At 42.0% G+C, this 10,913-nt stretch overlaps 1 pseudogene; it reads left to right on the top strand.

Moving 5' to 3' along the window:
• Positions 1 to 745: 745 nt before the first annotated feature.
• On the top strand, positions 746 to 10,550 carry LOC148521878 (bifunctional polynucleotide phosphatase/kinase pseudogene; annotated as a pseudogene).
• Positions 10,551 to 10,913: the final 363 nt, after the last annotated feature.

Here is a 10,913-nt window from a genome sequence, read left to right as displayed (position 1 = left end):
GTGGAATGTGGGGGAGATGGGGGGGATAGCGGGCTATTTAGTGTATTTATTTAGTTTTTTCTATGATGTCCTTATAATGATTTGTTGTACTATTCTAATTATCTAATTGTTCCATATGTAAATAGAACCTATTGGCTCCTCTCTATCCTCTGTTGTTTGGATAATGTTATACACCAATGTTATACACCATTTGCACTATTGTACAACTATAGTGATCATTGCTTTACTTTTTTATGAACATTTGTATTATTGCTCATTGCGATGTCTGTAAATGTGACACTTGATGCTTCAACAAAAAATGTGTTAAAAAGAGAAGTAAATACCTGGCCTGCAAGTGAAAGGAAAAGTGTTGAGCAGATATTAGAGAGAATAACCATAATCTTTGATCAAATGTACTATTATAATCTTTGATCAAATGTACTATTATAATCTTTGATGAAATGTATTATTATTCCAGAAAACAGTATCTGGGAGAATCACTTCGGGAAGCCTTCCAAGCTACAGTATGCAGCATATGGACTGCAATGAGACCCAGCAACCAGAAAAAATTCTTGCCATTTTATTGAAGGAGCCTATGCAGATGCTCTAAAAGTTCAACTTCGACTGTTAAAGCTGCAAGCTCCTAACCAATCATTCTTAGATTTCAAATAAACAGACATTCAAGTGTCTGGAACTAGTTTACCCCCAGAAGTTGTATCTCCTGAGTTGCCAGGGTACCCAGACCAATCCTCTCAAGATATATGAGATGGCCATTCAGAATGTTCAAAAGCCAGTTAGGGATCCAGTACAAGTGTTACAAGAGCAACTTATTGTTTTGGCTGTCGCTGTAAAGAATCTGAAAAAGGAAAGAAGAGATCACACGCCTAATGATGGCTCCAGTTATATTGAACCAGAACCTCAAAGGAGGTATAGAAAAAGTCTTTGGTGGATGCAGGTGCACCGAGAGGGGGGGAGCGGGTACTAAATATGACTTGCTGGAGGGGCTCAACACCACCCCCTCCCTCTTACCTCACAACAATCACACTGATCATGCCCCCCTGGCATTCGTCGGGCTGAGGGGCTCACAGTGCCCCTCTCCCCAGCACTGTAAAAAATATTTTTTTATATCCTAAGGGGGCGTGGCCATGTCGCCAATTATTAGGTCACGGCCCTCCCCCGGCCGGCCGGGCTCTCAACTCCCTTGGGTGGATGCTGCAAGGGCGGACAATTTGCAGGATATGTAAAAGGTCCTGTAGAAATGTTGTGCCAGAGTTGCACGTTAAAGCCGCTGCTGTAATGCAAAAATATGCAAATGTCGCAGCTGACGGTGATGAATTGAGATGCCCACCTGCAGTTTTGCCAAGACACAGCATTGGTAGCAGATCATGTGACTGTCGCAGTCCTGAGTAAACCTATGGTCCCGCAGAATGGCTGTGGGAACTGAGGATCTCATTCAGAGTCGGTCGTTGCGGCCGCACGGTCGGACGCCACCGATGTTCGCTAAACTGCGCATGCGCAAATTCGCAATGCGTGTGCGCAAACTAACTATTACGATCAGAAATTGCTCTCTCCTTGAACACAGCCAGGTCGTTAGTTTGAGTGACAGGATGAGGCGTTTGTGGGTGGTAACAGGGGAAGGTGCTTGTGAATGGGGGAGTGGAGATCCGAACGCAGGCGTGCCTGACTATGCAAACGGCGTTTTATGGGAGTGCATAATTAACTAAGTAGTGTCATGGCACATGTGACATGGGAGGTTTTTACACTGACTTGATCGTAGTGCTTAAGAGAGGGTATGGTCAATCTTAAGCTCTACTAGCAGCTCCGATGGTTCCCGATGGTCTCGATTAATCCTTATATGCCTGGAGATGAAGTGTAATGCGAACGAGAAGGGGGCGTATTTTTAGTCTTACAGCCGCATCCTCCCCTCACTCATCCAGCTAACAATCCCATCTTAACGACGCAACTTGCGAGCGCTTCATTTGCATATCCTGCCCCTTTTACCTTACGACCGTGCGGCCGCAACGACCGACTCTGAATGAGGTCCTGAGACTCCGGAGCCATATTTCTTGCATAGAGGATCGCAGTTTCCTGATGTGACATGCCCCTGAAAAGGACACTACACGCTAGCATTCTTTGCCACCACTCCCCATTTTCTCCCCCTGCATGCTCTCTGACTGTCAATCACACTGCGAATAAATAGTCGCTGCGAGCAACTACGGTAATGTACCTTGACACATGTGCAGTGTGAGTTAGACGATTGTGCAGTTTGCAGATTATCACTCAACTGCTAAAACATTGGAACACCATACATCTCTGAATCAGGACCTATCAGGCCTTTAAATTAACTCCAACTAATAGCAAGTGATGGATCACAGGTGCCCTGCAGAGGATACTGGGTGGCAACTATTGAAATAGGCTAAGCCCACCTACCGCATCAAGGATTCATAATTACCAATGTATTTCACAAAGAAGTACCCCCAATTATTGTAGGGATGAAAGTTCAATAGAATTGCCCAGATGAACTCATATCAACCATAAACAACACACGCAAAATTCAGGCGCATATATTAAAATTATTAAACTGATATATAATTAGTAATATTCTACAATTAATTTCCAATAATAGTTTTCTGCTGCTTCTACAGAGTATATCTCTAAATATAAATACAAAAACTGTTATTTTTCAACAACAAGGAGCGCATAAAGATATAAAAATATCAAGCAATTTTTAATATATAAAATATATCCATAAACATGTCAATAAAAAATGATTAGACAGTTTACACAATAAGTATTAATACACATTTGAAAACATAGTATTGTGTTTCCAACGATAATCACATAGAAAAAACATGTGCTGATTAGGAATAAACTCCGTCTAATTTGACCCCAATTTGGGGGACAGACAGTTAATATCCTTAAAGACAAAAAATAATAGATAACGTAAAACTGCCTTTAAGAAAAATATTTTGATCTCTCTCTCCAGAGAAAAAATCAATAATGACACAAGTTAGATTAAAACTCCACTTCTCTAATAAATCGTGTCCTTGCATTAATCCAAGATAGCAGTCAGTATAAAACGGGGGAATTAAAGTCACAAATATCTTAGGAGAGTGATCAGTCTCCCCATTTAGATTTCTTACAACTGCCGTTGTTTTTCATAAAGGCAATTGAACGTTATCTTTTATTTTTTACCTGTAAGGATATTAACTGGCTGTCCCCCAAATTGGGGTCAAATTAGATGGAGTTTATTCCTAATCAGCAAATGTTTTTCTATGTGATTATTGTTGGAAACACAATACTATGTTTTCAAATGTGTATTAATACTTACTGTGTAAACTGTCTAATAATTTTTTATTGACATGTTTATGGATATATTTTATATATTAAAAATTGCTTGATATTTTTATATCTTTATGCGCTCCTTGTTGTTGAAAAATAACAGTTTTTGTATTCACAACCATAAAGAAGGAATTGTGAACAGTGACAAGCACTAAGAGGAGAGATTGCAGCACATGATAAGGTTACTGCAAGGAGAAGTAGGAAGAGTCCAAATTTCAGAGAGAAGGACTATACGGTTGAAGCCTAATACTGAAACTATTGTGTGGTGTAAGGCCAGAATTGGGCCTAGCGGACAGAACTATGAAGCTGTTGTAAAACCTTGTTCGAACCAGTGACAGTCTCAAATTGTTGTGGCCCTCAGCTTGGTTATAGTGATAAAATAGTTCCTGTGAGAGTATTGAACCCACATGACCATTCAGTCCGGATGTACCGAAATCGGCCTGTTGCCTTGTTGCCTAGAGTGACTTTTCAAGATATTTTCGCATTGGAACCCTGTGTAATGCAGTAGAGTATTACTATATAGATTTAGGACAGAGAAGCAGTAACACCCCCTTGATGGGAAGAATTCCATATTGGGTGTGACAAGACCTCAGTGGAGCAGAAACAAGGTGTTTAACAGGTGGCCAAAGAAAATGTAGCTAACTTCAGTCACCACAATGACTTAAAGAGAAAACAGCCCTTATCACCATAATCGGTCTCTTCAAATTTGAACAAATGTCCTTCGGCTTGTGTAATGCACCTAAGACTTTTTAAAGAGTGATTGATCATTTCCTGGGATACAAGAACTTTGACATGGTCCTATTGTAACAAAATAATTGTTTTCTCCAAGAGTTACACTAGCCGCATCTGAGAAAAGTATTCCAAAGATTACCAGATTATGGCCTAAATGTCAGACCACCCAAGTGCCACTTGTTAAAACCTGAAGTCCAATATCTGAAGCTGGCCACAGACATAGCGATGTGCTCACGATCAGCCGATGTGTACGATTTGCCTTGAACTCCCTACGGGAGCTCCCCGGCAGTCGTGAGCAAAAAAACTGCCAATTTGACTTCCAATCTCACGATCCAATGGATCGTACAAATCGTGAGTTTCATCTTGACTTTCCCAAAACAAGAGAAGAGGCTCTTCATGATTGGTGGGTAATTTAAATAATAATAACAAAGGGAGGGGCTAGCCAGGGTGTATAAAAAGCAGCCTCCATTTTAACCCTGTGTACATTCTGCTCTGCTACTAGTGAGGCTAAGTTTATACCAGCTGAAACCTGTACATTGCTACTGAGCTCTGCTGTGTATTTGGCTTTTACCTGTTACAAAGTGTCTTCTACCTGCAAGTGTGTGCAACTGCATTCTATCCTGTTCCTGAATTCTGTGCTGATGCATCCCTATCAGTATAAAGTGTTGGTCGCCCAAGCTGGGGTCCAGTTGATCCAGGAGAGGGCCCAGCAAAGGAGAAGAACATGCTGGACCAAAGAGTGGCTGCAGCAAAGGGATACCCGCTCTCACATGTCCCTGCTGATGGAGATCAAGTACAATAACCTGGACGACTACCACAACTACCTGTGCATGGATGACACCACTTTCCAGGAGTTGCTGAGTATGGTGATCCCCCACATCCGGAGGCAAGATACAAGGTGGCGGAGGGCAATCCCTGCTGAAGAGAGGCTGGTGGCTACCCTGAGGTACCTGGCTAGAGGAAGATCAGTTCAAGACCTGAAGTTTGGGACCCTCATCTCACCTCAGTCCTTGGGCATCATCATTCCAGAGACCTGCAAGGCTATCGTTAAAGTGCTGCAGTACCAGTATTGCAAGGTAAGAAAAAAAACAGACTACACATTTGTTTCTTGTGAAAGAAAAAAAGTTTTTATTTTTTTATTTGTTTTTTTTATTAATTTAACTCTTTATATAACTGTCCCAACCAATAAGGCTGCATTAACAAAACTGTGCTGCTTAGCAGTCATTAACATTTGTGTTGCAGGAACAGTACACTACATAATTTTAAATATATTACATAAACATGTGTATAAACAGTACAAAACAGCATTATCAGACACCAGATTGAACAGGCCAATACACACATGGCACAAGTACAGATTGTGGCCCCAACTTCCAGCAATCTGTACTTGCGCCATGTGTTTAGTGACCTTGTCCAATTAGTGTCATCACCACCGTATAGCATACAGCCTGCACCTATTGGGAGTGATGAAATTTGGTGATAGTACAGAAGAAGAAAAAAAATTAAGAGTAATGCGGCAAATCCTCCTCTGACTCCAGCAGAGCATTGTAAACTGCCCTGCTTGAGGTTGGGGTGCTGGGTGGGGGAGTAATCTCCAACTGGGCTAGGGGGGGGGCTGACATAGGCATTTTGAGCAGGGGAATAAAGCATAGGGTCAGTAATATAGGTGGAGTCGTGCAAATTACTATTGAGGGATCGAATGAGAAGCTCATAGACGAGCCTATGGAAATTTTTGGAAGATACCGCATCCATTTTTCTCATCTGAATATTAATGTGAGCAGTAAAGTCGTCAATATTATCAGGGGCTTTTTGAAAGATGCTTTCTGCTTTTTGTAGAAACAACTCCTCCTGTTCTGTGTGTTCCAGTTTCCTAACACCGTAGAAGAGTGGAAGAGCATCACTGAAGAATTTGGACAATGTTGGAATTTCCCTACCTGCGGAGGAGCCATCGATGGAAAACACATCCGCATCAACCCACCTGCCAGCACCGGATCATATTACTACAACTACAAGGCTTCTTCAGCATCGTTCTCATGGCAGTGGTGAATGCCAACTAAGAATTTTTGTTTGTGGATGTCGGCAAGAATGGCCGTGCTTCAGATGGTGGGTCCTTCAAACAGACTGCTTTCTACCAGAGGCAAAAGACACAATTGAGGAGCGCTATCTCTAAAGAACATAATTGTAACACAGGGTGTATAATGAATTATCCTAAATAATTCATAAACAATTGTTAATGAAAACCATTTAATAAAGGACTAAAGGAACCAATTTAAAAACAAATAAAGGAAAGAAATGTACAGAAAGAAATAAATCACAGATATTAATGAAGGGATTAGCATAATAACTGATATAGACATATAAATCAGTTTGGAAACTGAAGCATGAGTGTATAGGTCACAAGCACAAGAAAAAGGAAATATAAAAAACAAAAATAAAGATAAAACCTTTTTTTTGTTCTCAGTGTCAGGATCGTATTGATCTGCAACTTTGTTGCCAATAAAATTGCCAGATAGTGTAACCAGTTCCTATTTGTAATGTCACTTAGTTGCAAATGTTAGTAATTCTCTCCTGTTGTAATACTTAGTCCTGAACATCAGGATATTTAGTAAATATGAATACAAACACTGGCCATTGATTGGAGGATTGAAAGGGTTAAAAAATCCTTAAGCACAGAGACCTTCTGATGATCCACAATATTGGATTAAACAAAAAAGTCAGTATTATCCAATATAGTAGCGTTAATTGGATTTCCTCTTAGTAATATATTTTATGGAAAAAAAATTTATTTAAAGCTTCAAACACGGTCTGTGCAAGTCGGTAAGATGAAGAGACTGCACGGAAGGTAATGTCAGCGCGTGATATGATCTAATCACTAGCATTTTTCTAGCGCGGGTGAATGTCATCATGATCCACTGTTTGCACCTGCCCCTGACCACTCAAATATCTGAGACATAGGGCAGAATTCAATTGTTTTCATCCCCTATCGCACCCAACGGAGCTATTCTATTCTTGCTCCTGTCGGGTGCGATCAGCTGCCAAGCGCTACATTTCAGCTCGCAGCCCCTGGGGGATGAGAGCTGAAATGTGCGAAAAGTGAAATGTTTGTGCGCCCAAACATCACTTTTCGCGATCGCGCCCAGCACTTTGGTCGGGGTTAGCCGATTTACGCGGCTAAACCCTACCACTTTGGGTGCGATCAGCGTGAAAAGCTGGCACAATTGAATAGCGGCCCGCGATCTCCTGTCACGTTAGACGGGAGATGCGGGCCGCGAAAACAATTGAATTCTGCCCATAGATGCATATTTATCCCAGTCTGTATGTGTTCACAATTGCATGAGGACAGTTTACTGTACTTGGCCAATGTTACAACACCCCTCTCCACTTCCACTCACCCAGACGCAGTGAGGCAAAAGTGATAGAATCATGCAAACCTGCATAAATGTATATGCTGGCAGCCTTAGTTCTAGGTGTGTGCGCTTGCGAATTCACACAAGATTTACTACGCCAGCTGAGCACAGTACAGTACCCCCGAAGTGTACAGTATATGCAGACAATGGTTTCACTTCCACTGCCTATGACTTTGCTGACTATAAAGAACAGTACGACTATGAGGGCTGATTGAAAAATAATGAGACTGCCTCTGTTTTTCTGTCCCATAGGTAGACGTGGCAACGCTATGCTGTTATTGTGCAGTTCATACATCAATGTGTCTGAACCTGCGGTTGGACTGCCTAAGTCTTCTTAGTTTGGTCACAGTGAGTGGAAGGTCTTCGTATGTTTCGTCATGGCAGATGAGGAAGACGTGTCTGTGAGATTACGTCAGAGATGTGTGATTGAATTTTGTGTTAAATCTGGAAAAAGAGGAAATGAAAATCATGAAATGTTACGGCAAGCATACGGTAGAGTAACAATTAGCCATTCTGCAGTATTTTCGGTGGTGGAAGCACTTCAAAGAGGGTAATACGTGAGTGACTGATGAACCACATTCTGGAAGACCATCCACCGCGGTTACAGATGTCAACATTGCCAAAGCTGCAGACATATTGTTAAATTACAGAAGGTTAACACAAACTTTTGGCTTCACTTGGCATCTCATTCGAACGGGTTCAGCATATTGTGACAAAGAAACTGTAAATGCATCGTCGAATGTCGGAGAGGATACACGATTTTCTGACATCGATTCTGATGTGTGATGAAACCTCAATTCGTCATTATGATCTGGAATCCAAACAACAGTACAGTTTATGGAAACATGTAAATTGCCTCTGTCCAAAAAAATTTGTGTGAGTCCTTCGGCATGTAAAGTGATGCTTCCGCTATTCTTTGATGCACGTGGTATGATCCTACAGCACTGGGTTCCCCGTGGACAGACAATTAATGGTGACTACTATGCAAAAGTCTTGAAAACCCATTTGCTTGGAGCCATGAGGAAGAAAAGGCCACATTTGTTGAAGAAACTGCTCCAAGACAATGCCCAAAGAGAGAAATAATACCCGGCGCTAATTAAGCAGGAGGATCAAGTATTAATGCAGCAGTAAGGAGAAGAGGTGATTGTCAACCTCACTTACAAAAACAAAACAAATGTATACTGTACTCTAATACTTATGTTGGGACATTAGTATCACACAAATCAATTCATATACATAAAATGTATTCAGTGAAAAACAATAAAGCAATAAATTAAGCAGTAAATCAAGTGAATAATTAGACTAAAGCAAGATAAATGGACCTCTAATAAAGACACAAAAATGTATCTGTTCGGGTTGGCAATACATATCCGTTATATAGGAAATAGTACATGTTATATCAACAAGATAAAAAAGAGTGGATCAGACTCAGTGAAAAATATTAAATGAAAAATAGAAAAAAAAAACTGTTATATCTTGAATCAATAAAAAAGACAAACGTTCCTGTTGCCAGTAACTATTCCAGATTGTGGTTAATTGTGTCCAAAAACACTGATACTATTGCAATGTAGTATCTCGATAATATTATCCCGGAGATTCTCTCTGACAGCCACAAAAACAATGCTCCGTCTGGGAAGCCCGCGGACACGTTACAGGGGAACAAAAAGCGCTCTCTTGCTGCAGGAACAAAGAAAAACATTCCGGATTTTTTCGGAGCAAGCCAGAAGAGAACCAACGGGACGAAGAACGCAAAGCTGAGCCCAGCAGTAAGAAGTCAAAGTGCCAGGATTCAGGCTTGACGGCTGCAGGAAATGGCGACGATTCAGAGAAGTAGGAAACTTCTCGCAAACTCAAAGAGTTGCAGGAGACAGCAGCCAAAGCTCACCTCTACAGCACCAAGACGGCCCACGTGTCCCCGGATGCTCAGAGGGGAGGAACCTGCAGTAAAGACTCCTGGGAAGAACACGGCAAGCTTCTGATCTTCTGAAGGATGTTCAGTCTTCTTCCAAGATTGCAGGATTTGACATTGATGGAACAATTTTCACCACAAAGTCAGGAAAGGTCTTCCCAACCAGCGCAGATGACTGGAGAATCTTATATCCGGAATTTCCCAAACAATTAAAAGCCCTTCTGGAGGAGGGATATAAGGTGGTCTTTTTCACCAACCAGTTGGGAATTTGCCGCGGTAAGCTACGGCCTGATGTGTTCAAAGCCAAAGCAGAAGCGATTTTGGATCACCTGGGCATATCGGTCCAGGTCTTTGTTGCGACCAGCATGGGCATCTACCGTAAACTTGCCACTGGGATGTGGGACTACCTGTGTGAAAAGGCTAATGATGGCATCAAAGTGCAGAAAGAAGACTATGTGTATGTGGGAGATGCTGCTGGACGACCTGCAAACTGGGCTCCCGACCGCAAGAAGAAGGATTTTTGTTGCGGAGACCGCTTGTTCTCCCTGAATCTAGGCATAAAGTTCTACACTCCAGAGTATTTCCTCGGTTGGAAGACGGCTCCTTTTCAGCTCCCTACCTTTGACCCAAGGACTCTAGATCCCAGTGTTCCGCTGTACGAGCAGGTATCCTCCAGTCTAGTGTCCGCTTCCCCTGAGGTGGTAGTGGCTGTTGGCTTCCCAGGAGCTGGAAAATCTACTTTTGTGAAGGAACATCTGGTGCTGAAAGGTTATGTGTTTGCCAACATGGACACACTAGGAACATGGCAGAAGTGTGTGGCTGCCTGCGAAGAAGCTTTGCAGAGCGGCAAGAGCATTGTCATCGATAATACTAACCCTGATGTGGAGTCTCGCAGCTGGTACATTTCCTGTGCGCAGAAAGCAGGCGTTCCAGCCCGTTGCTTCCTCTTCGCCATCACCATTGACGTGGCCAAGCACAACAATCGGTTCCTGGAGATGACCAGCAAAGGACACATATCAGTAAATGACATGGTCATCAATAGTTACAAAAGTACATTTGTTGCACCATCCCTGGGTGAAGGTTTCAGCGAAATTTTAAAAATCAATTTTGTGCCAAACTTCAAGGATCCAGATGTAAGAGCTTTGTATCAGCAATTCTCAGAGGGATGTTACAGCTTTTAGTCATGTGGAACGAAGATCTGATAAAAATGACTTCATAACCTCTATAAGAAGTAAGTGTCAGGTTCTAAATTTGTTGTGGACTCGGAGTGGTGACAGAAGCAGACACAGGAGCAGACTTAAATGAAAAAGTGGGGTTTTTAATAAGGGACTGAGAAGACATGGGAGTGGCAAACAAAGTCCAGGTATAGCACTAAAGTGCACTTGATAACTGTTGTGAGGGTTAATGAACAAATGTCCAGGTAGTGACAGGCAGAACAGACCAGTATAGGTATGGTGAGCTAAAACAGAATGCAGGCTTGATGAGCTGTAAGTGAATGCAGGTTTGGTGAGCTGTAACTGATGCAGACAGAGGTAGTGAAGTCC

The sequence above is a fragment of the Taudactylus pleione genome, unplaced genomic scaffold (genome assembly GCF_031769625.1).
Source record: "Taudactylus pleione unplaced genomic scaffold, aTauple2 ptg000154l, whole genome shotgun sequence".
In the NCBI taxonomy this organism is placed as follows: Eukaryota; Metazoa; Chordata; class Amphibia; order Anura; family Myobatrachidae; genus Taudactylus; species Taudactylus pleione.
Note: the sequence above shows the minus strand (reverse complement) of the source record. Positions and strands in the feature narration are given on the sequence as shown.